Source organism: Hemitrygon akajei, chromosome 22 (assembly GCF_048418815.1).
Source record: "Hemitrygon akajei chromosome 22, sHemAka1.3, whole genome shotgun sequence".
In the NCBI taxonomy this organism is placed as follows: Eukaryota; Metazoa; Chordata; class Chondrichthyes; order Myliobatiformes; family Dasyatidae; genus Hemitrygon; species Hemitrygon akajei.
The window spans coordinates 64855536-64882355 of NC_133145.1; the positions used below are offsets into that span (position 1 = coordinate 64855536).

A 26820-nucleotide genomic window follows, 5' to 3' on the forward strand; every position below is an offset into this window, starting at 1 on the left:
GTTCTCTTACTAGAAACTAGTTTTGATAAATGAAGTTGCCATTTTAAAAATGAAGTTTATTGTGTGGTGTTAACTTTAAAACAGCCAATTTAGAAATCAGACTGGCTTTCTGGAAGTACAACCGTCTTGCCTAATTTATTCATGAACTCATGAACCTACTTTCCAAATGATTTAATTTATTTTTCTTTTTGTCCCTATCCAAGGATTTTGTGATGGTACATTGCGCAGGGGCTTTACTGTGTCTAAATTATTATTTTTGTCTTTATCCCTACATCTGTTTTTCTCCATGTTGTTTAATACCTTTATTAAAATGCTGCCTGCAAAAATTCTTCAAAGTAAAAATTTCCCTCAGTTCAAGATGCTGTCCAGCACCTCCAGAGATCACTAGTTTGAAGATTTTTCAAAGTTCAGTGGACGTTGCATGTTCCTTCTCCTGGGTCAACCAGAAGTCCTGGGCAGTCATTTGACCTGGGTGGGTCCACACTCCCCACCCCACCCCCCCACCAACAGACTACTGATTTGCAGTATGGTCACTTTGGCCAGGACCAGAGCTGACTTTCAAGGACGTCCTCCAAATAACTTGCATCAGTAGTGTGGGACTGAAGTGCAACCTGAGCTTCGGGAGCAGTCTCTTCAAATATTCAAATAGATCACAATGTCTTAGACCACAAAAGTGGTAGGGGCCCTCGGCGTCTGTATGTTACTTTAAACAGATCTATGTAGCATTCTCCATCTCAGGTCTGTCACTGATGTAAAGGGGGAAGGAGAGACATATGCTGGGCACTTGCTGCCAGATGCTGAATGGACTGGCTTGGTGTGTTTGAGAGCAGATAAGGTGAGGAATTTGAGAGTGTATGTATCTGGGTAAGAATCTCTCCCTCTGTGCACTGGGAAACTTTATGAACTGCATTTCCAAGCGACTGCTCAAATAGCAAGAGACAGGCTCCCAAGTTGAGTTTCAGGATATGGGCTTGATGAACAGTTCCCTTGCAGGATTTCGTTCAGTTCACATTCGTCTACATTCTTGATTTTCTCCTTTGACATCCACTGTGTTGGATCCACCAGCATCTTCATGAACCTCTGTAGCTTGTGGAGTGCTCCTCTACATCTGATAACTCTTCCATGCTGTCATTGGTGTTGGGGGGGGGGGGGTGGTGAAGCTTGTATTTCTGAACATGAAGGGTATTTTTAAGTACATGTACAATTAGATTATAAAAATGTATGCCAAGTTTGGATATTGACTAACTTGGTGCCAATTAAGAAATGATAAGCTATTATACATCATAACTTCAAAGTACAACCTCAAAGAGTTAACTTTGAAAAGATTAGGATCATTCTTGTGTCCAAATGTTGTATGAGAATAGTTCCAAACTATTAGAGTGTGTAATGACTTCAACAGAGAAAACAGAAATTTAACATTACAGTGTTTTCGTACTCATCTCCTGTAATTCATTGCTTGAATATAAAATTAATTTTATAAATATGAGAAAGAATTATAAAGAAGTTTTAGTCAATTGTGAATTTCAATAATCGCTTAAACTTTCAATGCACATAGATTGCTTGGAGGCTTGCTGTGGCCAAACTTCTTCCAGCTGTGTCCTTCAGGCAACTTGAAACTTAATATTTGTCAGCCTTTTGACATTGTTGAAGCTGGAATAGATAGCCAACTGTAGAAAAGAAGATAATAAAGATAATGGGAGGTTGAATGACACTGATGGTGAGCCACTGTTGGACTTGGCACCTAATCCAGCAGAGGTTCTGTAATATACTGAGTGGAGAGGGCAGATGTCCTTCGGAGGTGCTCCCTCAGCTTTACAACCGCAGCAGTTGGATGCAAGTTCATTTGCATATGATATAGTTATTTCCTTCATAATTAATTTACCTTGAATGTAGCATAAAATAAATTTGATTTCAATAAGAATAATAGGATTGGGCAGAGGCAACATGGATTGATGAAAGAGCTCACACAGAGTCATAGAGGCCCTTCAGCCCATTTATTCTGTGCCAAACTGTTATTCTGCTTAGTGGCATCAACCTGCACCTGGACCATAGGCCTCCATACCCTTCCCATGCATGTACTTAAGCAAACTTCTCTTAATTGTTGAAATCGAACCCGTGTCCACTGCTTCTGGTACAACTCATTCCACACTTGTTTACAGTTTTATTGGAGCACTGAGAATGTGACTAGTAGTGTGGATACCAGAAATCCAGTAGATGTCATAGAGTTGTACAGTGTGAAAATGTGCCCCTATGCTCACTGTATCCTCTAAATTAAACCCATCTTGTGGCGTTTGGGCTGTGTGGCCTTCGATGCTGAGGTTTCAAGTGCTCATTTAGAAACTTAGTGACTCTGCTTCCACCACTCTATCCATTAGTGCTTTGCTAATACTTGCTGTTGTCTGGATGAAAAAAGTCCACCTCAAATCCTCTCTAATATCTTATGCCCTTTGCCTTAAATCAATGTGCTCTGGTTTTATTCTTCTTTGATAAGGGGAAAGGATTCTTGCAAATTACCCTATCTATACTCCCCGTCATTTTATATATCTCAGTCACATCCTCCTCAGCTCCAAGTCCAGTCTTTGCTACTCAGACAGGATGAAGAGGTCAATACTCCCCAATGCCATTAGGCTTTACAATTCTACCGCCAGGACTTAAGAACTTTTTAAAGCTATTATTAATGCTTTTTGAGATGGTGATTTAGATGCATATCATATTTTTTTTTACTGAGTTAAGTATTGTATGTAATTAGTTATGCTACAACAAGTGTATGGGACATTGGAAAAAAGTTGAATTTCCCCATGGGGATGAATAAAGTATCTATCTATCTATCTATCTAAATGTCAGTTGCATAACAGGCAGCAACTACTCTTCAGTCTCTTCTCATAACTACAATGTTTAATCCATAAAACATCCTGGTGACTCTCACCTGTCCAGTCCTCTCACATCCTTCCTACAGTATGGCTGTTAGTACTCCAGCTGAAGTCTGACCAATGTTTTATAAAGCTGGATCAGAACCTCCCTACTCTTGCATTCATTGATTAAGAAAAGAAAGATGAGCTTTATTTGTCACATGTACATCGAAACATACAGTGAAAAGGATCATTTAGTTTCAAATCAAATCAGTGAGAATTTTGCTGGGGCAGCCTGCAAGTATTGCCATGCCTCTGGCGCCAACATAACATGCTCACAGCTTACTAACCCTAACCTGTACGCCTTTAGAAAGTGGGAGAAAACCAGAGCACCTGGAGGAAACCCACACAGTTACAGGAAGAACGTACAAAATCTTACATACTGTGGCTGAAATTGAACTCCAGCCTCCATAGGGGAAGCAACAGTGACCACGCCTCTGGCACTGAGTCTGGCCCTGTGGCTCAGAAGGGTAGGGAACAGAAGAGAATGGCAGCAGTAATAAGGGACTCTTATAGTTAAGGGGACAGGTAGGTGATATTGTGGACATGAAAAAGTTTGCCTCCTAGGTGCCAAGGTCTGCAATGTTTCTGAATGTGTATGTAATATCCTGAAAAGGGAGAGTGAGCAACCAGAAGTTGTGATACATATTTGGTACCAACGACATAAGTAGAAAAAGGGAAGAGGTCCTGAAAACAGAATACAGGAAGTTAGGAAGGAAGTTGAGAAGCAGAACCTCAAGGGCAGTAATCTTGGGATTGCTGCCCATGCCACATGATAATGAGGATAGGAATAGAATAATGTGGCAGATAAATGTGTGGCTGAAGAGTTGGAATGGGGGGCAGTGATTCAGATTTCTGGATCTTTGGACAGGTGTGACCTGTACAGATCAGGTGGGTTGCACTTTAATCAGAGAGGGACCAATATCCTTGCCAGCAGGTTTGATAGAGCTGTTGGGGGTGGTTTAAATTAATATAGCAGGGGGTTGGGAACCAGTATAATAGAGCTGAGAATGAGCCAGCAGGTTTACAAGTGTAAGGAAGGACAAGCCAATGGTTGGGTACAAATGCAGACAGTACAAAGAGTTAAATTGTACCACAGAGGCAAAATTCAAAACGGCAAAGAATACAGGACTGAAGGTTCTATAGTTAAATCCACATAGCAATTGGAATAAGGTGGATGAACTCATGGCACAATTAGAGATTGGTTAGTATGACGTGGGCATCACTAAGTCGTGGCTGAAAGGTCATAGATGGGAGCTGAATGTCAATGAATACACTTTGTATCGAAAGGTCATGCAGGAAGACATAGACAGTGGTGTGGCTCTGTTTGTAAGAGATGGAATTACATCTTTAGAAAGAAGGGATATACAGTCAAAGAATGTTGAATCTTTGTGGATGGAGTTAAGAAACTGCAAGGGTGAAAAAAACCATAATGGGAATCATATGTTGGCCTCCAATAGTATCCAAGATGTCGGGTTGAGATTGCAAAGGGAGCTGAAAAGGGCATGTAATAAGGGTAATGTCACGATTGTAATGGGAGACTTCAATATGCATATTGTCATGATTGTAATGAGAGACTTTAACGCATATTGAAAAGTCAGGTTGGAGTCAGATCACAAGAGAGGGAATTTGTTGAATGTCTACAAGATGGCTTTTTAGAGCAGCTTGTGCTTGAGTCTACTTGGGAAAGGCTATCTTAGATTGGGTGTTCTGTAATAAGCCAGATTTTATTAGGGAATTTAAGGTAAAGGAACCCTTAGGAGGTAGTGATCATAATATGATTGAATTTATACTGCAAATTGAGAGAGAGAAGCATAAGTCACATGTAACAGTATCACAGTGGAATAAAGGGAATTACAGAAGCATGAGAGAGGAGCTTGCCCAGGTGGATTGCAAGGGGATACCGGCAGGGATGACAACAGAGCAGAGGTGGCTGAAGTTTCTAGGAATATTTCATGAAGTGCAGGATAGGCATGTCCAACAGAAGAAGTAGTTCTCAAATGGCAGGGGTAGGCAACTGTGGCTGACAAGGGAAGTTAAAGGACTATATAAAAGCCAAGGAAAAGGCATATAAAGTAACAAAAGTGATGGGAAGTTGGATGATTGAGAATATTTTAAAATCTAACAAAAGACAACTTAAAAAAACCATAAGAAGGGAAAAGATTAAATATGAGGGCAAAACTAGCAAATAATATAAAGCAGGATACTGTAAGTTTTTCAGTTGTATAAAGAGTAAAAGGGAGGTGAGAGTTGATATTGGACCACGGGAAAAATTTTGGTGAGGTAGTAATGGGAGACAAATAAATGGTGGTTGAACTTGGTAAGTATTTTGCATCAATGTTCACTGTGGAAGACACTAGCAGTGTGTCAGAGTTCTGGAGTGTCAGGGAGCAGGACTGAGTGCCATTGCTATTACAAAGGGAAAAAATGCCAGGCAAATTCAAAGGTCTTAAGGTGGGTAAGTCACCTGCATCAGATGGACTAAATGCCAGAGTTCTGAAAGAGGTTGCTGAAGATATAGCAGATGGATTGGTATTGATCTTTACAGGATCACTTGATTCTGGCATGGTCCTGGAGGACTGGAAAATTGTGAATGTCACTCCATTCTTTAAGAAGGGAGGAAGACAAAAGAGGAAATTATAGGCCAGTTAGCTGAACCTCAGTAGTTGGGAAAGTGTTGGAGTCCATTATTAAGGATGAGGTTTCAGAGTACTTGGAGACTAATGATAAAATAGGTCAAAGTCAGAATGGTTTCTGTTGAGGGAAATCTTGCCTGACAAATCTGTTAGTTTTTTGCGAAAGTAACAAGCAGGATGGATAAAGTCATTTACTTAGATTTTCAGAGGCATTTGATAAAGTGCCACACATGAGGCTGCTTAACAAGATAAAATCCTGTGGCATTACAGGAAAGATACTGGCATGGATAGAGGAATGCTGACCAGGCAGGAGGCAGCAAGTGGAAATAAAGGGGCCTTTTCTGGTGTTCCTTAGGGTTCAGTATTGGGACTGCTTCTTTTCACATTGTTTGCTAGTGATTTAGATAGTGGAATTGATGGCTTTGTGGCAAAGTTTGTGGATGATATGAAGATAGGTGGAGAGGTAGATAGTGCTGAGGAAGCTATACAATTGCACTAGGACTTAAACAAATCGGAAAAATGGGTAAAAAAGTGGCAGATGGAATACAGTGTAGGGAAATGTATGATAATGCATTTTGGTAAAAGGAACTAAAGGGCAGATTATTTTCTGAATGGGGAGAAAATTCAAACATCAGATGTTCAAAGGGACTTGGCAGCTGTCATGCACGACTCCTAGAAGGGTAATGTACAGGCTGAATCTGTGGTAAAGAAGGAGAATAGAATATAGAAAGCAAGGATTTAATGCTGATGCTTTAACACACTACCCAGGCTGCATTTGAAGTATTGATAACAGTTTTGGGCCCCATATCTTAGAAAGGATGTGTGATTATTGGTGATAGCACAGTATAGTATATATTTTTTCTTAATGTAATTTATAGTTTTTTTATTATTATGTTCTGCTGCCACAAAACAGCAAATTTCTCAACATATGCCAGTGATGTTAAACCTGATTCTGCCCTAACCTTTGGATCCACCATCCATTTAAGGTTCTTGTCCTTATCTGCTGCACTGCCCTCATCAAGAGACTCTGTAACCTCTTCAAAGAATTCACTTAGATTGGTCAGACAAAATCTGCTTTGACAAGCTGTTTGCCATCTATGCTTAGTCCCCGTCTTTCTAAGTGTTCATTAATCCTTTCCTTTGGAATATTTTCTAGTCACATCCATACTACTTATTTTAGGCTCACAGGTCTGAAATTGCCTTGCTTTTCCTTGTTGATTTCTTGAAAAGCAATTGCATTTTCCATCCTCCAGCAATTTGGTACCTCACATGGCCAGAAAAGATTTAAAAATCTTAGACAGAGCCCCAACAATCTCTTCCGATGTCGTCCATAGTAGCCTGGAATAAATCTGATCTGGATCTGGAGATTTATTTAGCTTGAAGACCACTAATGCATCGAATACCTTGTCTTTGACTGCATTAGTGTTTTACTTTCCCCTTCCCTGTGTTCTCTAACCATAAAGAACATGGTAAAAATATGGCAGATAGAATATAATGTGAAGAAGTTAGTCAATTTGGGGCATGTAGCAAAAATTTGGAGTATTGTTAAGTGGTGAGAGATTGCTAATATTAATTTTAAAGGGACCTAGGAATCCTTTTACAAGTCATTGAAAGCCAACCAGTACAACAAGTGGTGAGGAAGGCAAATGGCCTATATTGTGAGATGGTTGGAGTACAGGAGGAACGTTGCCTTATTGCAATTGTGCCTTTGGTGAGATTGTGTTTGGAATATTGTGTATAGTTTTGGCCCTCAGATGGAGTACAGCAAAGTTCCCTTGACTATTTCCAAGGATAGTGAGTTCTTTGTACGGGGATAGGGGAGATTGAATTAACTTGGCCTATCTTTTCTTGATCAGAAGACAAGGAAAATTTTATTGAAGTACATAAAATTCTTGAAGGTTAATAGACTGGATCGAAGGACTATGTTTTGCCTCACTGAGAGATTCAAACTGAGATTTATTGTCCCAAAAAGGTTGGCCATTTAGTGCTGAGATGAAGATAAATTTGGACTTCTCTATCATGGGGGAAGAATGGAAGCCTGGTCCTTTTCACTGAAAAGACAGATTTCTCAACAATAAGGGAATTGGGGTGTGGAGTTGTACAGCAAGCGATGTTGAGGTAGAAGATGAACTACATTCTTGATAGACGGCGGAGCAAGTTTGAAGGGCCAAATGTCTCCCACTTGCAGGGATTTCTTATGTTCTAATGTTTCAAGTCTTTGAATGTATTTGCACATAAGAATTAGTGAAGGCTTTTTAATAGTGCAAACATATATCAAGTCAAGAAGTAACAGCAGGCATAATCTCTCTTAAGTGATCACCCCCTAAACAAAGTTCAAAGTAAATTTATTATCAAAGTACATATATATCGCAATATACAACCCTGAGATTCATTTTCTTACAGCTATACACAGTAAATTCAAGAAACACGATAGAATCGATGAAAGATCACACCCAACAGGACGGACACACAACCAGTGTGCAAAAGATAGGAAACTGCAAATTCAAAATAAATAATAACAATAAATAAATATGCAATAAAATTTGAGAACATGAGATGAAGGGTCCTTGAAAGTGAGTCCATATGTTGTGGGAGCATTTCAGTGATGGGGTAGGTCAAGTTCAGAGAGGTTATTCCCTGTGGTTCAAAAGCCTGATGTTGAGATGTAATAACTGTTCCTGAACCTGGTGGTGTGGGTGCTGAGGCTCCCTTCCTAATGGCAGCAGTGAGAAAAGAGCATGGTCTGGATGACGGGGTCCTTGATGATGGATGCTCCTTTCCTGCGTATTGCACTCTGTGCGGTGGGGCTCAATGCTTATCATTAAGTTGTGGCTGACCATTATATTCTTCAATTCTCTCACTGTCCAAAACCTACCACACTCAGTCTTGAACATGCAAGTGACCATTCACAGACAGGGATTATATTTCCAAAATTCTGTTACCTTTCACTGAAAAGAGATCCTTAAAGTTGCAGCACCTAGCTGTAGTGCTTCTACCCAAGGCCCTTCAGCATCTACCCCTTGGCCTGTTGCAGTGATGTCTCATTACTTTAAACTCCAGTGGGAGTTATCTAATCTAACCTCTCAAAATAGGATAGCCTTGTTTCAGCAATCACCTTAGTGAACCCAGGCTGTACTAAGGTATATCCTTGGCTATAGAGACCAACAGTACTTGCAGTACTCACAAGTTCTAAGTACATTTATTATCAAAGTATGTACAAAATTATACAACCTTGAGATTCATCTGCTACAGGCAGCGCAAAACAAGAAACCCGAAAAACCCATTAATAAAAGACTGAATGCGCAGAGAGAAAAAAGACATACATCATGCAAGCAATAAAAGCAAGCAACAGCATTCAGAATGAAAGTGAGTCCATAGAAAGAAGCCCAGAGCAGCGGGAGCAATCTCACAACCTCAGTGCCGTGGAGAGTAAAGCAAATGCCACAGAGCAGTGAGTTGAACTGGCCTAACCCTCACCTCCTGTCCCAACACCCTATCTTTTCAGTCCATCTGGCTCGGCACTTAAATTATCCAAACAACAGGTCATTCCTGCATTAGGACCTGGACCCTGTTACTTCAGTATGACCCTGCCACCACATTTCAGCCTGTACATGATCTTTTCAAAATGGCCCAGTGTTTAGATCAATCAGACCTTGCTTTCAGTTTAGGTGGACGGACTCTGAAACTCTTCCTCTGACTTCTCTGTGCTTCGCACGCCCCAACTCCGCCTCAACCACATCCCAACCACACTCCGAGCACTTCTCAAACATACCTCTACCTTGTTTAGACTCAGTCTTGCATCTGCATGCCTCAACCCTCAGGTCAGCCTCACCATTGTTCAAATCTTCATTGTTTGTAGTGATTGTTTACCTGAATTTTCCACAGAAAAGTGTTATTAATAAAGTAGTTAGTTGTATTTCTTGTCTTATGAACCACCAGTAAGCTGTTGCCCATCTTCAGTAGTTCCATTTTAAATAAGTACAGAGTCACCAGAGTCACGTGCAATTGCAACAAGACTTCCTTTCTCTTGAATTTACAATAAAGGCCTTGTTATATTTGTCTTACTATCTCATTTCTTTACCTTCAGGTGATCTTTCATGATCTAGTATAGCTAGGCATTTTGAGGCTCTTGAAGAATATTAAGGTGACGAGTCCCCAGGGCTTGATGGGATCTATTCCAGGTTAATGAGAGAGGCAAGTGAGCACAAAGTTTGTATGTGCCTGTCAGAATAAAAGGTAAAGATAACTGGTTTAGTGAACCTTGGTTTTCAAGAGATATTGAGGCCCTGGTTAAGAAAAAAACAGGGAGTGCATATCAGGTATAGACAGACGAACAAATAAGGTATTTATGGAATGTAAGAAATGCAAGAGAGCACTTGAGAAAGAAATGAGAAGGGCTAAAAGAAAGCATTAAGTTGCTCTAACAGACAAGGTGAAGGAAAATCCAAAGTGATTCTACAGATATGTTAAGAGCAAAAGGATTGTAAGGGACAAAATTGGTCTTCTGGAAGATCAGAATGGTAATCTATGTGTGGAGCTAAAAGAGATGGGAGAGATCTTAAATATTTTTTTTACATCTGTATTAACTCAGAAGACAGACCCAGAGTCTACAGAAGTGAGGCAAAACAATAGCGAGGCCATGGACCCTGTACAGATTACAGAGGAGGAGGTGTTTGCTGTCTTGAGGCAAATTAGGGTGGATAAATCCCCAGGGCCTGGCAAGGTGTTCCCTCGAACCCTACAGGAGACGAGTACAGAAATTGCTGCGGTCCTAGCAGAGGTATTTAAGCCATCCTTATCAACAGGTGAGGTACTGTAGGATTAAAGGATAGCTAACGTTCTGCTGTTTAAGAAAGGCTGTAAAATAAACCAGGAAATTATAGGCTGGCGAGTCTGATATCAGTAGTGGGAAAGTTATTGGAAGGTATATTCTAAGGGACTAGATATATATCAGTATTTGGATAGACATGGACTGAATAGGGATAGTCAGCAGAGCCTTGTGCATGGTGGATTGTACCAAACCAATCTTACAGAGTCTTTTGAGGAAGTTAACAGGAATATTGATGAAGGTAAGGCAGTGGATGTTATCTTCATAGACTTTAACAAGGCATTTGACGTGGTCCCATATGGGAGATTGGTCAAGAATTGTCAGTCACTTGACATTCAAGATAAGGTAGTAATGGAATTAGATGTTTGCTCTGTGGGAGAAACCGTAGCGCCTCTGACTGGAGGCCTGTGATTAGTGGAGTGCGGCAGGGATTAATGCTGGGTCTGTTGTTGTTTGGTTTAATGTGGATCAGCAAATTTGTGGATGTCTCCAAGATTGGGGGTGTAGTGGACAGTAGGTAGATAGTTTATTGATCCCAAAGGAATTTACAATGTCACTGTAGTATTCCAAGTGCAGACATACAAATATTAGAAGAGAAGAAAGACTAAAAAGTACAGTTGGCCCTCCTTATCAGCGAGGGATTGGTTCCGGGACCCCTCGCGGATACCAAAAAACGCGGATGCTCAAGTCCCTTATTCAACTTGTCTCAATGCGGTGGACCTTAGGACCCAGCGGAACCCCAGACCTTATATGACCTGTCTCAGCATGGTGGACATTAGGACCCGGCGGTAGAGCTCTGAATCTGCAGTGTTTCTGTTCACAAAAGTAATCATGATCACGATTGAAAATAAAGTGGAAATAATAAAGCATTCGGAAAGAGGTGAAACGCCATCGGTCATTGTAAAAGTGTTAGGCTACGTCAGTCAATGATGGGAACAATTTTAAAGGATAAAGTGAGCAAGGCCCTGCCTCGATGAAAGCTACACTTATTACTAAGCAACGCAATGGTTTAATTACTGGGTTTTGGGGTTTTGAGTTTCTGATCCTCCACATCAACCTGGCACGATGGAGAGCGCATTCGGAAGTGGTCTGTCACTGGATCAAACTCGGGAACTTCTGTTCCCGAGCCCGGCACTGAAACATACGTTCTTAAGTGTTTTATATGCATAGAAATGTAAAATATATACTATATACTAAGACAAACGTTTGACTAACTGAAGCTAAATAATACCGGATGTACCTGTTCTGACTTACTTAGTAAGAGAATTTCCGATTTTTTTTGGATCCCGATCCACAATAACCCACGCACATCCTCCGGTATACTTTATATCATCTCTAGATTATAGAGTACTTATAATACCTAATATAATGTAAATGCTATGTAAAATAGTTGTTATACTGCATTGTTTAGGGAATAATAACAAGCAAAAAAAGTCTGTACATGCTCGAACAGCAAGTGCTGGAAGAGCACTTCCAGGTTTTCTCGATTCTGGATTAGTTCCCGAGGATTGGAGAGTGGCTAATGTAACCCCACTTTTTAAAAAAGGAGGGAGAGAGAAACGAGGGAATTATAGACCGGTTAGCCTGACATCGGTGGTGGGGAAAATGCTAGTCGGTTATCAAAGATGTAATAACAGCGCATTTGGAAAGCGGTGAAATCATCGGACAAAGTCAGCATGGATTTGTGAAAGGAAAATCATGTCAGACGAACCTTACAGAATTTTTTGAGGATGTAACTAGTAGAGTGGATAGGGGAGAACCAATGGATGTGCTATATTTGGATTTTCAAAAGGCTTTTGACAAGGTCCCACACAGGAGATTAGTGTGCATACTTAAAGCACACGGAATTGGGGGTATGGTATTGATGTGGATAGAGAATTGGTTGGCAGACAGGAAGCAAAGAGTGGGAATAAACGGGGCCTTTTCAGAATGGCAGACGGTGACTAGTGGGGTACCGCAAGGCTCAGTGCTAGGACCCCAGTTGTTTACAATGATTTAATGATTTAGACGAGGGAATTAAATGCAGCATCTCCAAGTTTGCGGATGATGCGAAGCTGGGCAGCAGTGTTAGCTGTGAGGAGGATGCTTAGAGGATGCAGGGTGACTTGGATAGGTTAGGCGAGTGGGCAAATTCATGGCAGATGCAGTTTAATGTGGATAAATGTGAGGTTATCCATTTTGGTGGCAAGAACAGGAAAACAGATTATTATCTGAACGGTGGCCGATTAGGAAAAGGGGAGATGCAACGAGACCTGGGTGTCATTGTACACCAGTCATTGAAAGTGAGCATGCAGGTACAGCAGACAGTGAAAAAGGCAAATGGTATGTTAGCATTCATAGCAAGAGAATTCGAGTACAGGAGCAGGGAGGTTCTACTGCAGTTGTACAAGGCCTTGGTGAGACCACACCTGGAGTATTGTGTGCAGTTTTGGTCCCCTAAACTGAGGAAAGACATTCTTGCCATAGAGGGAATACAAAGAAAGTTCACCAGATTGATTCCTGGGATGGCAGGACTTTCATATGAAGAAAGACTGGATCGACTAGGCTTATACTCACTGGAATTTAGAAGATTGAGGTGGGATCTTATTGAAACGTATAAAATTCTAAAGGGATTGGAGAGGCTAGATGCAGGAAGATTGTTTCCGATGTTGGGGAAGTCCAGAACAAGGGGTCACATTTTAAGGATAAAGGGGAAGCCTTTTAGGACTGAAATGAGGAGAAACTTCTTCACACAGAGTGGTGAATCTGTGGAATTCTCTGCCACAGGAAACAGTTGAGGCCAGTTCCTTGACTATATTTAAGAGGAAGTTAGATATGGCCCTTGTGGCTAAAGGGATCAGGGGGTATGGAGAGAAGGCAGGACCAGTAATGTTCAGCAAGGATCATTACTGTGACATTTGCATTTTTGTGATATATTTGAATAACAATGTAGGCAGGCTGATGATACAAAAATTGGCGTAGTTGTATGGAATATTGTCAAAGGATTCAGTAGGATATAGGCCAGTTTGAAAAGTGGGTGCAGATATGGCCAATGTAATTTAATCTTGATAGGTCTGAAATATTGCTCTTTTGGGGGTCAAATGTAAGAGGAATTTATCAGTAAACGGCAGAACCCTGAGGAGCATTGATGTACAGAGGGATCTTGGGGTGCACCCTGAAAGTGGCAGCACAAGTAGATGGAGTGATAAAGAAGACTCACCTGAGGGTGCAGAAGAGATTCATCAGGAAGTTGCTTGAAATAGAGAGGATGGCATATGAGGAGAGATTGGACAAATTTGGATTATTTTCTCTGGAGCATCAGAGGCTGAGGGGAGCCCTCCTAGAAGTTTATAAAATTCTGATATGTTTTTTTTCTCCATCCAGGGTGGAAATGTCAAATACCAGTGGGTCTTGCCTTTAGATAAGTTGGAGGTGGGGGTGGTGGGAAGTAGGAGATTCACAAGGTAAGTTTGTTTTTACACAATGATGGGTGTGAATCTCCAAAGGACTTCATTTAGTCTGTCTCAGTGCGGTGGTCCTTAGGACCCAGCGGAGCTTGGGTCCCTCCGCCCACAGTGTTTCTGTTCCATTGACGGGAAGCGATCATGATTGAAAATAAAGTGGAAATAATATAGCATTTGGAAAGAGGTGAAACGCATTCAGTCATTGGAAAATCGTTAGGCTACAGTCAGTCAACAATCAGAACAATTTTAAAGGATAACGGATAAAGTGAGAATAATGGAGCATGTGAAAAGCCCTGCCCCAATGAAAGCTACAATTATTACTAAGCAACGCAGTGGTTTAATTATTGGAATACATATGTTTCTTAAGTGTTTTATATGCATAGAAAGGTAAAATATATACTATATACTAAGACAAACGTTTGACTAACTGACGCTAAATAATACAGGATGTACTTGTTCCGACTTACATACAAATCCAACTTAAAGATGGACTCAGGAACAGAACTCGTACATAACCCAGGGACTGCCTGTAGACAATGTTTATAGTACTGTAGAGATATTAGTATTATTATATTTGTTTTCTATTTCATTTAATTACACAACTTGTTACTCCAGCAAAACGGTATTTTTTTCCCTATACCTTTTTAAGTATTTCCATGAAATACCTAAAAAGGCTATTTTGAACAACTGTTTAATTGAGCTAAAATATAATAGTCCTGATGTGTCCCAATTAACCAGAATCCACTGTATTTGATTAGACTAGGAAAAAGGAAATAACAACTTGCACTAATTATTATGAGATTCACTGGTAATAGCAATTATGCCCCTTGTAGTACCTTCAAAAGATATCTTCATTTATTACTTAATAATTTTGTGCTGCATGGTTTTAAATTCTTAATCCTTTGAGTCAATATATTTGCTTATTCAGACATTTCCTTCAGTTGGTCCCAGCTATTTTAGCTTTTTAAGTTGTATTTACATGGTTACCACAGATAGTCATTCATGTGTCAAAAGTGATGGATTGCACCTCAACCCAAGGGGAACCAATGTTCTTGCGGGCAGGTTTGTTGGAGCTGTTAGGGAGGGTTTAATCTAATTTGGCAGGGGTGTGGAAACCTGAATGAAAGGACTCAGGATAAGATGGATGGTAAAAAAGCAAAGATAGAAACATGGAAACAAAAAACCTACAGCACAATACAGACCCTTCGGCCCACAAAGTTGTGCCGAGCATGTCCCAACCTTAGAAATTACTAGGCTTACCCATAGCCCTCTATTTTTCTAAGCTCCATGTACCTATCCAAAAGTTTCTTAGAAGACCCTATCGTATCTGCCTCCACCACCGTTGCTGGCAGCCCATTCCACGCACTCACCACTCTCTGAGTAAAAAAACTTAACCCTGACACCTCCTTTATACCTACTCCCCAGCACCTTAAATCTGTGTCCTCTTGTGGCAACCACTTCAGCTCTGGGAAAAAGCCTCTAACTATCCACACTATCAATTCCTCTCATCATCTTATATACCTCCATCAGGTCACCTCTCATCCTCTATCGCTCCAAGGAGAAAAGGCTGGGTTCGCTCAACCTATTCTCATAAGGCATGCTCTCCAATCCAGGCAACATCCTTGTAAATCTCTTCTGCACCCTTTCTATGGCTTCCACATCCTTCCTGTAGTGAGGCGACCAGAACTGAGCACAGTACTCCAAGTGGGGTCTGACCAGGGGTCCTATATAGCTGCAACATTACCTCTCGGTTCCTAAATTCAGTTCCAAGATTGATGAAGGCCGATACACTGTACACCTTCTTAACCACAGAGTCAACCTGCGCAGCTGCTTTGAGCATACTATGGACTCGGACCCTAAGATCCCTCTGATCCTCCACACTGCCAAGAGTCTTACCATTAATACTATATTCTGCCATCATATTTGACCTACCAAAATGAACCACTTCACACTTACACGAGGAAATCTGCAGATGCTGGAAATTCAAGCAACACACAAAAAATGCTGGTGGAATGCAGCAGGCCAGACAGCATTTATAGGGAGAAGCACTGTCGACGTTTTGGGCCGAGACCCTTTGTCAGGACTCTTCACACTTCACACTTACCTGGGTTGAACTCCATCTGCCACTTCTCAGCCCAGTTTTGCATCCTATCAATGTCCCGCTGTAACCTCTGATGGCTCTTCACATTATCCATAACACCTCCTACCTTTGTGTCATCAGCAAACTTACTAACCCATCCCTCCACTTCCTCATCCAGGTCATTTATAAAAATCATGAAGAGTAAGGGTCCCAGAACAGATCCCTGAGGCACCCCACTGGTGACCGACCTCCATGCAGAATATCACCCGTCTATAACCACTCTTTGCCTTCTGTGGGCAAGCCAGTTCTGAATCCACAAAGCAATGTCCCCTTGAATCCCATGCCTCCTTACTTTCTCAATAAGCCTTGCAAGGGGTACCTTATCAGATGCCTTGCTGAAATCCACATACACTACATCTACTGTTTTTCCTTCATCAATGGGTTTAGTCACATCCTCAAAAAATTCAATCAGGCTCGTAAGGCACGACCTGCCCTTGACAAAGCCATGTTGAATATTCCTAATCATATTATACCTCTCCAAATGTTCATAAATCCTGCTTCTCAGGATCTTCTCCATCGACTTAACCATTGAGGTAAGACTCACTGGTCTGTAATTTCCTGGGCTATCTCTACACCCTTTCTTGAATAAAGGAACAACATCCACAACCCTCCAATCCTCCGGAATCTCTCCCGTCCCCATTCATGATGCAAAGATCACCAGAGGCTCAGCAATCTCCTCCTTCTCCTCCCACAGTAGCCTGGGGTACATCACATTTGGTCCTGGCAAATTATCCAACTTGATGCTTTCCAAAAGCTCCAGCACATTCTCTTTCTTAATATCTACATGCTCAAGCTTTTCAGTCTGCTGCAACTCATCACTACAATCACCAAGATCCTTTTCTATAGTGAATACTGAAGGAATCATTAAGTACCTCTGCTGTTTTCTCCAGTTCTATACACACTTTCCCACTGTCACACTTGATAGATCCTATTCATTCACATCTTATCCTCTTGATCTTCACATACATGTAGAATACCTTGGGGTTTTCCTTAATCCTGCCCGCCAAGGCCTTCTTATGGCCCCTTCTGGCTCTCCTAATTTCCTTCTTAAGCTCCTTCCTATTAGCCTTATAATCTTCTAGATCTCTAACATTACCTAGCTCTCTGTAACTTTAAGCTTTTCTTTTCTTCTTGACTAGATTTATTACACCCTTTGTACACCACATGTTCCTGTACCCTACAGAATTATGATCACTATCTCCAAAATGCTCTCCCACTGAGAGATCTGACACCTGACCAGGTTCATTTCCCAATACCAAATCAAGTACAACCTCTCCTCTTGTAGGCAAGAAACCTTCCTGAACACACCTAACAAACTCCACCCCATCTAAACCCCTTGCTCTGTGGAGATGCCAATTGATATTTGAGAAATTAAAATCTCCCATCATGACAGCCCTGTTATTATTACACCTTTCCAGGATCTGTTTCCCTATCTGCTCCTCGATATCCCTGTTACTATTGGGCAGCCTATAAAAAACACCCAGTAAAGTTATTGACCCCTTCCTGTTCCTAACTTCCACCCACAGAGACTCTGTAGACAATCCCTCCATGGTGTCCACTTTTTCTGCAGCCATGACACTATTTCTGATCAACAGTGCCACGCCCCCACCTCTTTTGCCTTCCTCCCTGTTCTTTCTGAAACATGTAAAACCCAGCACTTGAAGTAACCATTCCTGTCCCTGAGCCATCCAAGTCTCTATAATGGCCACCACAGCATAGCTCCAAGTACTGATCCACGTTCTAAGCTCATCCGCTTTGTTCACAATACTCCTTGCGTTAAACTAGATACATCTCAAGCCTTCAGTCTTAGCGCGTCCCTTCTCTATCACCTGCCTATCCTCCCTCTCACACTGTCTATAAGCTTTCTCTATTTGTGAGCCAATCTCCTCTTCCCCGTGGCATCAGTCTGCCAGGAAGGACAGTCAGATGATAGGACATAATTGCAGCCAGCAGGGTGAGTATCAGTGCGTTAGGGGTGCAGTATCAAAAAGGGTAGCAAATGCAACACTTAGTGTTATATCTAAATGCACGAAGTACAAGAAATAAGGTGGATGATCTTGTTGCACTATTACAGATTGTCAGGTATAATTTTGTGATCATCAATGAATTGTGGCTGAAGGATGGTTGTATTTGGGAGCTGTATGTCCAAGGTTACGCATTGTATCAGAGGAACAGGAAGGTCAGCTTTGCTGGTAAAGAATGGCATCAAATCAGTAGAAAGATGTAACTTATGATTGGAAGATGTTGAATCCTTGGGGGTTGAATTAAGAAACTGCAAGGGTAAAAGGACATTGGTGGCAGTTATATACAGGCCTCCCACCAGCGTCTGGGAGGTGGACCACAGATTGCTACAGGAAACAGAAAAAGTGTGTCAAAAGAGCAATGTTATGTTAGTCATGGGAGATTTCAACATGCAGATCAATTGGGAATATCAGGCTGAAAATAGATCCCAAGTGAGTGAGTTTGTTGAATACCTGTGAGATGACTTTTTAGAACTGTATGTCGTTGAGCCTATGAAGGGGACCAGCTACACTGGATTGGGTGCTATGTGATGAACCAGAGGTGATTAAGGAGGTTAGGGTAAAAGAACCCATAGGAAGCAGTGATCACAATATGGCTGAGTTCAACTTGAAATTTGATAGGGAGAAATTAAAGTCTAATGTAGTAGTATCTTAGTGGAATAAAAGAAATAACTGTGATATGAGAAAGGAGATGGCCAAAGTAAATTGGAAGGAGATGGTAGCAGGAGTAACAGCAGAGCAGCAATGGCATGGTTTCCTGAAGAATGAGAGAGGTGCCGGATAGATGTATTCCAAAAATGAAGAAATACTCAAGTGGTAAAATAGTTCCACTGTGGCTAACAAGGGATGTCAAGGATGTAAAAGCAAGAGAGAGGGCATATAGCAAAACAATAATTAGTGGAAAAACAGGAGATTGGGAAGCTTTTAACACCCTACAAGAGCAACTAAAAGAATCATTAGGAGGGAAGAGATGAAATATGAAAACAAGCTAGCAAACAATTTCATGTGAATAGTAAAAACTTTTTCAAAATATATTAAAAAAAGAGATACAAGAGTGGATATAGGACTGCTCAAAAATGAAACTGGAGAAATAATAACGGGCCAAAGAGATGGCAGATAAACTAAATGAGTATATTGCATCAGTCTTCACTGTGGAAGACACCAGCAGTGTGCCAGATGTTGAAGGGTGCGAGGGAAGAGAAGTAAACACATTTACTATTACAAGGGAGAAGGTGCTCAAAAAACTGAAAGACCTAAGGGTACATAAGTGACCCAGACTAAATGAACTACACCATAGGGTTCTGAAAAGGTAGCTGTAAAGATTGTGGAGGCATTAGTGATGATCTTTCAAAAATCATTGGAGATTTCCTGCTGGTGGCTGATGGAGAAACAGCAATCTGCCGTTGCTCCAACTCTAATTATCTTACTATTTCCAACCTGTCTTGAAACTTCTCTTTTAAGTGTGATATTTTTTCATTATGGCTACAAGGGGTGGCAGAGGTACTAAAAAGGATGCTTCTTCTTTGGATTCTACTATGGATTTGCTGCAAAGTCATACATGAGAACCCTCTGAGAAGTTTCAACAATTCAGCTCTGAATTTAAACAAATAGATGGTAAATTGGATTTTATTCAACAAACCCTGAATGAACACGATAAACGTATAAAAAATAATGAAGCCATTTTGTCATCTCTGGAAATGGAAGTGGATGAATTGCAAAAGCTTTGTGAAAAGCAATCAAAGTCCAACAGAAAGTTAAGATGGAAGATTATCAGCATAGAAAATAGAAGTAGAAGGAACAACCTATGGGTTCTGGGTCTCGAAGAATTAACTGAAGGTAATCATCCTATGGAATTCTTTGCAAACTTTCTGCAAGAATTATTTCCAGAAATTTTGGTGTCTTTGCCTATGATTGATCAAGTTCATAGGTCTCCTGTGTTTAGACCTCCTAACAGAGATAGACCAAGATCAGTAATAATTTGTTTTCATGAATTTAAAACAAAGGAACTGTTAATACACAAATCTCATCGAAGAGGCATGATTGACTATCATGGTTGCAAGATTAGAATTGTTGAAGATTACTCGCCTGAGGTTATGCAGGAAAGTGCTAAGTTCAAAGAAGTTATGTCCGAGTTTTTTAACAAGGGTTTCAAGCCTTCCCTTCGTTACTCTGCTTGACTCAGAATCACACTTAAAAATTGATCTTCTGAATGGTTTTGTTTGACTGCTGAAGCACTATGGTTTTTAAAATCCGAAGGCTAGCTGTTCAGTTTGTCCTTACATGAAGACACAAGATTAAATGAGAAACTTTTAATTCGCAACTCACATCGAAGGGGCATGATTTCTTATAGGGTGGAATATTAAGATTCTCGAAGACTATTCGCTTGAGTTTATGCAGGAACATGCTAAGTTTAAACAAGCTTTGTTGGAATTTTTTTAACAAGGGTTTTAACTCGTCCCTTGGCTACCAGTTTGACTGAGAATCTCATTAAAGATAGATCCATCGAATGGTTTTGTTTGAATGCTGAAGCATAAAGATTTTTTAAATTTGAAAGCTAACTACTCAGCCTGTTTTTTCATGAAGATATAAGATTAAATGTTTCTGTATGAATAAATGTATCTTTTACTTTTGGTAAACCTTTGTAACTCATTCCCTTTTTGTGTTTTATTAATACTGCATTTTTGATATACGAGAATTGAATTTCTTTTTTGGATATTGTTTAGTCTTGGTTGGAATATAAATAACTTTGAAACTAATTGGAGCGATCACCAGGTTTTTTGGGGGATGTCTGTAGCTGTAGATGCCGGCTTTCTGTTGGTTGGTCTTCTTTCTTTGGGAGGTGAGCGGGGGTATGGTTTTTTTCTCAGAAGCTGTTTTTGAATTTTTATTTAGCCAACTTTTTGCTATTTCTCAAGGTTTATGGATTAGTTTTAACTTACATTTTAACCCTTCCTTTAAATAATATTAAAAACGGACCAAACTATTAATTTACTCAGTTTTAACATGAAAGGGTTAAATCACCCTGTTAAACGTAATAAGATTTTTGCTTATAATAGGAAATTTAAGGTCCCTATTATTTTTTTACAAGAATCTCACATGCGCAAATGTGATAATCTACGTTTTTTTAGCCGTTGGAATGGTCTTTGTTTTTATTCGTCTTTTCAGGCCAAATCTAGAGGAGTTTCGATTCTTATAGATTACTTTGTCCAACATAAAGTAGTGTCTGATACTAATGAACGTTTTGTTATAGTTTCAGGAAAACTGGATAATATATTAATAGTATTTGCCAATGTGTATGTCCCAAATGTACTGTAGATGATCCAGGATTCTTAGAGCGTTTTTTTTTGTTTTTACCAGATCAGAGTCTTTATTCTTTGGTGATAGGAGGAGATTTTAACTGCTGGCTAGACCCAGTCAACTGAAACAATTAGATCAAAAGTATGCTCTAGCTCCAGATCCTGTTTTATATAAAAGACATGTTGAATTTAAAACTAAATATGATCTTCTGTTAACGTATCCAATTGAAACTCAACTTCTTAAAGATAAAACTCAATTTTATATTCACAGAGGTAAATCAGACAAACTATTGGCCAACCAATTAAAAACTTATGTAGTTAAACGACAAATTAAAGAAATTTGCAAAACTAATGGTGATAGGACAACCGATCACTCTGAAGTAAATGATACCTTTAGAGAATTCTATTCTAAACTTTATAGTTCTGATTCCCCTAAAGATAATACAGTAATTAATAATTTTCTAGATCAATTAAATATCCCTGTACTTTCTGCAGATAATTGTAAACAGATGGATCAACCCATTTCTTATGAGGAAATTGCCGAGGCTATACATTCATTACACTCGGGGAAGGCTCCGGGTCCAGATGGATTTCTGGAGAATTTTATAAGGCTTTTTCTGCATTAATTATACTGCAGTTACACCAAGTCTTTTTGGGTTCTTTCAAATTGGGTAGCTTGCCTCATTCTTTCTATAAAGCCTCTATTTCGTTTATCCTAAAGAAGAACAAGGACCCAACTGAATGCTCTTCATCTAGGCCAATTTCATTACTCAATGTTGATACTAAAATCCTTTCTAAAGTTCTGGCTTGTAGAATTGAAAATATTCTACCTTCTATTATTTCTGATGATCAGACTGGATTTACTAAAAACTCACATTCCCATTTTAATATATGCCTTGTATGAAATGTTATTTACTCTCCCTCCCAGGAGATATCAGAATGTGTGATATCTCTTCGGCAGTTTAATGGGGGCACGACTGCACAAGCGTGTGTAAGTCGTACCGTGAGGCAGCGGGAGTATTTAAAGAGAACAGTTTGTGGAAGTCGGTCATTTTCTTCGGCAGTTTAATGGGGGCACGACTGTACAAGTGTGTGTAAGTCGGACCGTGAGACAGCGGGAGTATTTAAAGAGAACAGTTTGTGGAAGTCGGTCATTTTCTTCGGCAGTTTAATGGGGGCACGACTGCACAAGCGTGTGTAAGTTGGACCGTGAGACAGCGGGAGTATTTAAAGAGAACAGTTTGTGGAAGTCGGTCATTTTCTTCGGCAGTTTAACGGGGCATGACTGCGCAAATGTGTGTAAGTCGGACCGTGAGGCAGCGGGAGTATTTAAAGAGAACAGTTAGACGGAGCGGGCGATGTTGTAGCGGGCGACAGAGTAGAGGGAGACAGAGTAGGAAGGCTTTGTCTCGAGAGGCTTTGGCGAACAGAGGCTGAGGATGAGCTTCACTCCAAGTGAGGTAAGGCTGGGTAAGTTCCTTTAAAAGGGGAAAGTTTCAAAAGTTGAGGCAACGTATTGGGTAGGTCATGGCAGCTGAGATCGGCCCCGTGGTTTGTTCATCCTGCAGCATGTGGGAAATCAGGGATACTTCCAGTGTCCCTGACGACTATGTGTGCAGGAAGTGTGTCCAGCTGCAGCTTCTGGCAGACCGCATTGAGCGTCTGGAGCTGCGGTTGGATTCATACTGGAGCATCCACGATGCTGAGAAAGTCGTGAATAGCACAGCACGTTCAGTGAGTTGGCCACACCGCAGGTAAAGGCTACACAGGCAGAAAGGGAAGGGGTGGCCACTAGACAGCGTAGCAGTAGGCAGGTTGTGCAGGAGTCCCCTGAGGTCATCTCCCGCCTAAACAGATAAACTGTTTTGGATACTGTTGGGGGAGATGTCTCATCAGGGGAAGGCAGCAGCAGCTGAGTTCATGGCGCCATGGGTGGCTCTGCGGCACAGGAGGGAAGGAAAAGGAGTGGGAGAGCTATAGTGATAGGGGATTTGATTGTAAGGGGAATAGATAGGCGTTTCTGCGGCCGCAAACGAGACTCCAGGATGGTATGTTGCCTCCCTGGTGCAAGGGTCAAGAATGTCTCTGAGCGGGTGCAGGACATTCTGGAGTGGGAGGGTGAACAGCCAGTGGTCGTGGTGCACATAGGTACCAACGATATAGGTAAAAAACGGGATGAGGTCCTACAAGGTGAATTTAGGGAGTTAGGAGATAAACTAAAAAGTAGGACCACAAAGGTAATAATCTCTGGATTACTACCAGTGCCACATGCTAGTCAGAGTAGAAATTGGAGGATATTTCAGATGAATACGTGGCTTGAAAAATGGTGCAAGGGGGAGGGATTCAAATTTCTGGGGCATTGGAACCAGTTCTGGGGGAGGTGGGACCGGTATAACCAGGACGGTCTGCACCTGGGCTGGACTCGAACCAATGTCCTAGGGGGAGCGTTTGCTACTGCTGTTCAGGAGGCTTTAAACTAATGTGGCAGGGGGATGGGAACAAGTGCAGAGAGACAGAGGGGTGTAAAATGAGGGTAGAAGCAAAAAGTAGTAAGGTGAAAAGTAAAAGTGGCAGGCAGGCAAATCCAGGGCAAAAAGCAAAAAGGGCCACTTTTCAACATAATTGTATAAGGGCTTAGTGTTTGTAAAAACAAGCCTGAAGGCTTTGTGTGTCAATGTGAGGAGCATTCGTAACAAGGTGGATGAATTGAATGTGCAGATAGTTATTAATGAATATGATATAGTTGGAATCACAGAGACATGGCTCCAGGGTGACCAAGGATGGGAGCTCAACATCCAGGGATATTCAATATTCAGGAGGGATAGACAGGAAAGAAAAGGAGGTGGGGTAGCATTGCTGGTTAGAGAGGAGATTAACGCAATAGAAAGGAAGGACATTAGCCTGGAGGATGTGGAATCGATTTGGGTAGAGCTGCATAACACTAAGGGGCAGAAAACGCTGGTGGGAGTTGTGTACAGGCCACCTAACAGTAGCAGTGAGGTTGGGGATGGCATTAAACAGGAAATTAGAAATGCGTGCAACAAAGGAACAGTAGTTATAATGGGTGACTTCAATCTACGTATAGATTGGGTGAACCAAATTGGTAAGGGTGCTGAGGAAGAGGACTTCTTGGAATGTATGTGGGATGGTTTTCTGAACCAACGTGTCGAGGAACCAACTAGAGAGCAGGCCATTCTAGATTGGGTATTGAGCAATTAGGAAGGGTTAGTTAGCAATATTGTTGTGCGAGGCCCCTTGGGTAAGAGTGACCATTCTTCATTAAGATGGAGAGTGACATAGTTAATTCAGAAATAAAGGTTCTGAACTTAAAGAAGGGTAACTTTGAAGGTATGAGACGTGAATTAGCTAAGATAGACTGGCAAATGATAATTAAAGGGTTGTCAGTGGATATGCAATGGCAAGCATTTAAAGATCGCATGGATGAACTACAACAATTGTTCATCCCAGTTTGGCAAAAGAATAAACCAGGGAAGGTAGTGCACCTGTGGCTGACAAGGGAAATTAGGGATAGTATCAAGTCCAAAGAAGAAACATATAAATTAGCAAAAAAAAGCGGCACACCTGAGGACTGGGAGAAATTCAGAGACCAGCAGAGGAGGACAAAGGGCTTAATTAGGAAAGGGAAAAAAGATTATGAGAGAAAGCTGGCAGGGAACATAAAAACTGACTGTAAAAGCTTTTATAGATTTGTGAAAAGAAAAAGATTGGTCAAGACAAATGTAGGTCCTTTACAGTCAGAAACAGGTGAATTGATCATAGGGAACAAAGACATAGCAGACCAGTTGAATAACTACTTTGGTTCTGTCTTCACTAAGGAGGACATAAATAATCTTCCAGAAATAGTAGGGGACCGAAGGTCTAGTGAGATGGAGGAACTGAGGGAAATACATGTTAGTAGGGAAGTGGTGTTAGGTAAATTGAAGGGATTAAAGGCAGATAAATCCCCAGGGCCAGATGGTCTGCATCCCAGAGTGCTGAAGGAAGTAGCCCAAGAAATAGTGGATGCATTAGTGATAATTTTTCAAAACTCCTTAGATTCTGGATTAGTTCCTGAGGATTAAAGGGTGGCTAATGTAACTGGGGAAAACCGGGGAATTATAGACCGGTTAGTCTGACATCGGTGGTGGGGAAAATGCTAGAGTCGGTTATCAAAGATGTGATAACAGCACATTTGGAAAGAGGTGAAATCATCGGACAAAGTCAGCATGGATTTGTGAAAGGAAAATCATGTCTGACGAATCTTATAGAATTTTTTGAAGATGTAACTAGTAGAGTGGATGGGGAGAGCCAGTGGATGTGGTATATTTGGATTTTCAAAAGGCTTTTGACAAGGTCCCACACAGGAGATTAGTGTGCAAACTTAAAGCACACGGTATTAGGGGTATGGTATTAATGTGGATAGAGAATTGGTTGGCAGACAGGAAGCAAAGAGTGGAAGTAAACGGGACCTTTTCAGAATGGCAGGCAGTGACCAGTGGGGTACCACAAGACTCAGTGCTGGGACCCCAGTTGTTTACAATATATATTAATGATTTAGACGAGGGAATTAAATGCAGCATCCCCAAGTTTGCGGATGACACGAAGCTGGGCGGCGGTGTTAGCTGTGAGGAGGATGCTAAAAGGATGCAGGGTGACTTGGATAGGTTAGGTGAGTGGGCAAATTCATGGCAGATGCAATTTAATGTGGATAAATGTGAGGTTATCCACTTTGGTTGCAAGAACAGGAAAACAGATTATTATCTGAACAGTGGCTGATTAGGAAAAGGGGAGGTGCAACGAGACCTGGGTGTCATTGTACACCAGTCATTGAAGGTGGGCAAGCAGGTACAGCAGGCAGTGAAAAAGGCAAATGGTATGTTGGCATTCATAGCAAAAGGATTTGAGTACTGGAGCAGGAAGGTTCTACTGCAGTTGTACAAGGCCTTGGTGAGACCGCACCTAGAGTATTGTGTGCAGCTTTGGTCCCCTAATCTGAGGAAAGACATTCTTGCCATAGAGGGAGTACAAAGAAGGTTCACCAGATTGATTCCTGGGATGGCAGGACTTTCATATGAAGAAAGACTGGATCGACTAGGCTTATACTCACTGGAATTTAGAAGATTGAGGGGGGATCTTATTGAAACATATAAAATTCTAAAGGGATTGGACAGGCTAGATGCAGGAAGATTGTTTCCCATGTTGGGGAAGTCCAGAATGAGGGGTCACAGTTTAAGGATAAAGGGGAAGCCTTTTAGGACCGAGATGAGGAAAAACTTCTTCACACAGAGAGTGGTGAATCTGTGGAATTCTCTGCCACAGGAAACAGTTGAGGCCAGTTCATTGGCTATATTTAAGAGTAAGTTAGATATGGCCCTTGTGGCTAAAGGGATCAGGGAGTATGGAGAGAAAGCAGGTACAGGGTTCTGAGTTGGATGATCAGCCATGATCATACTGAATGACGGTGCAGGCTCAAAGGGCCGAATAGCCTACTCCTGCACCTATTTTCTATGTTTCTATGTGATATCCTTAGATGCTGAGAAGGCCTTC

The 26820-nt window shown here is 41.1% G+C and overlaps 1 protein-coding gene across 4 annotated transcripts in view; it reads left to right on the plus strand.

Moving 5' to 3' along the window:
* Positions 1 to 26820, plus strand: part of spag9b (sperm associated antigen 9b) — a 288655-nt gene that overhangs the window by 133854 nt on the left and 127981 nt on the right. The gene's annotated exons all lie outside the window — the stretch shown is intronic.